Source organism: Babylonia areolata, chromosome 33 (assembly GCF_041734735.1).
Source record: "Babylonia areolata isolate BAREFJ2019XMU chromosome 33, ASM4173473v1, whole genome shotgun sequence".
In the NCBI taxonomy this organism is placed as follows: Eukaryota; Metazoa; Mollusca; class Gastropoda; order Neogastropoda; family Buccinidae; genus Babylonia; species Babylonia areolata.
In genome coordinates, this window is record NC_134908.1 from 14,616,037 (window position 1) to 14,621,414 (window position 5,378).

The following is a 5,378-nucleotide window of genomic DNA, read 5'->3' on the forward strand; positions in this document are numbered from 1 at the left end:
ATTATTTAATAATAATAATAATAATAATGATGATGATGATGATAACAACAACAATGATAACGATAATGTACATTTATATAGTGCCCTTTCTCTCTAACAGCTCGGGGCGATTTACATGAAAAAAAAATACAAATTACATAAATCATTCATGACCACTCTTTCTCAGATTTTGATATTGTGACGTGTGATATGTATGAAGACTGTTGTGTTGTATACGGGGGCTTTTTGTACGTATCTGCACGTATTGTAGTGTTTGGTTGGGTATCTGTACGTACTGTAGTGTTTGGTTGGATGTCTGGCACAAATGCATTCTTTCATTTTAATGTTTAAAACTATGTTTTCCTTATTGGTCTTTACATTGCACAGCGCAAGGGAACATATTGTATATGGAAAGGCGCTCTGTACATTGGAATAATATCATTATCATTATCATCATCAACATCATTATTATTACTATTGTTATCATCATTATTATGATCATTATTATCATTAGCCAAGCTGCCACAGGGCACCACTAGGGCACCACTAGGGGCACACAAGGACATCATATCACAGGGCACCACTAGGGGCACACAAGGACATCATATCACAGGGCACCATTAGGGGCACACAAGGACATCATATCACAGGGCACCACTAGGGGCACACAAGGACATCATATCATAGGGCACCAATAGGGGCACACAAGGACATCATATCATAGGGCACCAATAGGGGCACACAAGGACATCATATCATAGGGCACCAATAGGGGCACACAAGGACATCATATCATAGGGCACCAATAGGGGCACACAAGGACATCATATCATAGGGCACCAATAGGGGCACACAAGGACATCATATCATAGGGCACCAATAGGGGCACACAAGGACATCATATCACAGGGCACCACTAGGGGCACACAAGGACATCATATCACAGGGCACCACTAGGGGCACACAAGGACATCATATCACAGGGCACCAATAGGGGCACACAAGGACATCATATCACAGGGCACCAATAGGGGCACACAAGGACATCATATCACAACTACCCTGCCACTGTCACTTACACCCAGGTCACTTCGTCAAGTCCATATATTGGAAAAAGCGCACGTGCACAAACAGGTCGTCGAGGTTTTCTCTCGGGAGCCGAGAATGGCGATGAGTGGTGTCACATCACAGACATATCAGTGCGCAGATCACTCCATTGCATACACATACACACACATGCATGTGCAGCAACGTTTTTTGCATTCACGTGCACATACTCATGCGCGAATGCGTGTGCATGAAGACGTGCGCACAAACCAACACACTTTTGAGCGTACACATGCATGACAAAAATACTTGATTGACTGCGCGCGAATAAGAACAAATGTAAACATAGCTACCTAACTATCTTCCTGAATACATACATTCGTATATTCAAACCTCCCTCACTACCTACCTACCTGCTTACCTGCCTACCTACCTGCTCACTTACCTACACACCTTCCAACATGAATAAAAGGACACTCACTTTCGTTGTGTTAAACAGAAGAGTCAGATGTATGGACACACAAATTCTGTATCATTCACGAAGCTGATAAGTTGTAGACAGACATCAAAGTAATAACGGAAGAAAGCAAGGCTCAGCCTGAAAAATATCAACTAATTCGATGTGCTCAGAAAACGCATACAAATTTTGAAGATTACACGAGGAAGTTTCCTAAAGGACTAGATGAGATATTGCACATACAATTGTATGGAGAGTTTTACAACAACAACAAAATTAATGAAAGTCATGCTGCAAAGACAGTGAAACATTGACAGATGGGCAGAAAACAGAAGGGAATCAACTTCCAAGACAAATAATGAATTCTACTGCAAGCTTCAAGTGTTTTCTTTCTAAAAGTTTGCTGCTTCATACGTGACAAAGCGAGAAAAGGGAACCCGGTTTCTAAATGTAGCTAAGTGCTCAGCTGGCTACTAATCGTAGTTCAACTCCATAGCACATGCCGTAAAGCAGACGACATTTTCACTGCAGTGGCGGTGTCCAACCATTCACATGAGGAGGTAACTCTTGTGGCGCAATGCCATTGAAACTGGAATTTGAACTGAAAGCTGTTAAGTGTCCCCCGGTCATTGACTCACTTGTGTAAACAAAGTGAGTCTATGTTTTAACCCGGTGTTCGGTTGTCTGTGTGTGTGTGTGTGTGTGTGTGTCCGTGTGTCTGTGTGTCTGTGGTTAACTTTAACATTGACATTTTCTCTGCAAATACTTTGTCAGTTGATACCAAATTTGGCATAAAAATAGGAAAAATTCAGTTCTTTCCAGTCATCTTGTTTAAAACAATATTGCACCTCTGGGATGGGCACAAAAAAATAAATAAAAAGAAGCCTAATTATATGCAAACTGCATTTACTGTTATTTTTTTTTTTTTTTTTTTTTTTTTTTTGTATTCTCTAAACTTGGCACTTTGACCTCTTATTCTGACACAACAACAAGAGGAGTCATTATTATCATTATAGGAAAAAAAGGGAAATTACTCTGTAATTAATGCTAGGGGACTTAATTTATCACAAGTGAGTCTTGAAGGCCTTGCCTCTCTTGTTTTCGGAGGTGCCGCTCTCAAGCACACACCAAGCGTGTCGCACACAGTCAGCTGCCCAGTATTCTACTGCACTGTCTTAACTCTTCTTCTCTTCTTTACTTGATATTGTAATAAAACGATAGAAAATCCCTTTTGTGACTGGCCTGCTATATGTTCCTGGGCCAGTGCGTGGATCTTTTCTATCCTTTAGTTCAGTCAATCATCAGTAATTGTTTTGTACCGTCCCCTTTTATAAACCACTCGGTTCTTAACAACGCAGCTACATAAAGACCGGATCCGTGAAATGGAGAAATGGGAGACAAAAAGAGACCAAGTTACATCATAATTACTTGGTGTATCTGGGTAAGTTGGTTAATGAAACAGTGTGTGGGAACTGCAGCAATAAGGAATGTAGTATTATTCAAATCAGTCTGTGTCATACCTGAACTTACAGCATCCAGGTGGCGGAGCTGAGGGAAGAGAGCAGCAGAGAAAGGCTGAGGATACAGGAATGAGTTACCTTGACATAGACAGCTCACGGGACAGGTTATGTCACATGCTAATTCATCACCGTTCATTGAGCAGCCAGTCCAACCATGACACACGTGCTCACTATATTAACATAATCTATTGTTGAAAGTCCGCTTCGAAAAAAAAGTCCTGGATATTTCAGTTATTCACACCCCTCTCCTTCCTCATGGTTAGTACAGTCGTTCATCCCTCATGGTCAGTACAGTCGTTCATCCCTCATGGTCAGTACAGTCGTTCATCCCATTGCACCGTGTGTGGACAGACAGACAGTTATTGATGTCATCAGAACAGTGACAGTTGCTGTCAGGACAGGACTCAGGGTGGGTCTGTCATCACTGGACATCTGAGCTGTACTACGAACTGAACTGATTTTCGACAATCTCTTTTCCCTTTACTGAAGCTGGTCAACTGCCTGAACACGCATAATCCATTTCAATTCAATTGAGGATTCCAGGATATAGTCTATGAAGAAGATGATAAAAATGATTACTGTTCCACAAATATCCCATCAGGTTTGACTGGTGTGTGTTGGCATGGCAACATACCTATCAGCACATTTCCAAACAACGTCGGGACCGGGCAGGTTCAAACAGCCAGCCACTGGTCTAGAGTTGAAGGAAAGAAGGAGAGATTCACTCAACAGTTCATTGTGAACACTGCATACAACCAGGCCTCGGTGATATCATCCAGGTAAACTAGGATGTCGACACATTGCGTCTCCTTCAGTTCAAAGAGGGCAGGTGTCCATTCTCTTCACCTCCCGTGTTGATGTCACCAGCTGACATGAACGCATTTGCGCAAACGAACATTAACACCTTGGAAGAAACTGTCAGTCTTCGTTTGCCACAAATGGTCCACCATCAGGGCTGAACTGTCTGTGTTATCTCCCGCTGGTCAGCCGAGATGATCTGCCCTGACTGTGAGCAGGTGGATGCCTCTGTAGAACAGCAACAACAGATTGCAGTGCATCATTCAGCCATGGAAAACTCAGCTGGGATGTGACTACTGTAAAAAAAATAAAAATAAAAATAAAAAAAAAGCGAACGTGACTAGCACAACAACAGATTGCAATACATTGAAAAACCATGGAAAACTCAGCTGGGATGTGACTACTGGTTCAAACAATTTTTTTTTGATGTGAAAGAAGAAAACGTGCCTTTGACGTGAGTAGTGAGAAAATAATGTCCAGAAGTGTTCTGACCTGCTTCTGACTTGGGGGGGTGAGGGGTGTGTGTGTGAGGGGGGGGGGGGGGGTGGCACGATGAACGCGGGGAAGGAGGGCTCATGAAGTTAACAGAGTTCCTTATCGTGGAAAATAGTGTTGTAGAAGTCACAATTCTTTAAACTGAATTTCATTCGATGCCGCAAAAACAACAACAATGAAGATGGATACCTCTGTCTGTTCATTGTGTGACAGCATGAAAAACACTTGATGTCACTGTCCTTTAAAGGACACCCATGTCTGTTCATTGTGTGACAGCATGAAAAACACTTGATGTCACTGTCCTTTAAAGGACACCCATGCTCAGTGAAATGAACCAATATTTTCACATTCTATTTCAAAACCAGGTCTAGGCATGTGAATAATGAGAAAAAGAAAACACTCTGGAACACTTTTGACTGTAAAATAAGATCTGGGCATATATTGATCAAAGAAGAGACATTTGTTTAAAACTTTGCGGATTCCATCGCTCCCAAATCAATCGTCTTCTCGGAGCCGGCATCAGGCACCAGGAAGACAGACGATCAAGTCAGGCGCTTCAAGGACGACTTGACATCTTCTCTGCCAGTCACTGGATAGCTGGGAGACGTGTCCACGTTTGGGAATTGTCTTGTCACGAGACAGGGAGACGTGTCCACCTTTGGGAATTGTCTTGTCACGAGACAGGGAGACGTGTGCACGTTTGGGAATTGTCTTGTCACGAGACAGGGAGACGTGTCCACGTTTGGGAATTGTCTTGTCACGAGACATGGAGACGTGTCCACTTCTCCGATTGGTTTTGCCATGCAATAGATCCGTATCAGCTTTGGCGATTCCTTTTTGTCATGTGACAGACGTGTCTCCTTTCATGGATTTGTTTTGTCATGTGACAGACGTGTCCACTTTAAGTTACTGTTTTGTCATGTGACAGAGACGGGCGCAACAGCCGAGTGGTTAAAGCTTTGGACTTTCAACCTGAGGGACCCGTGTTGGAATCTCGGTAACGGCGCCTGGTGGGTAAAGGGTGGAGATTTTTCCTATTTCCCAGGTATGTGCAGACCTGCTTGTGCCTGAACCCCCCTTCG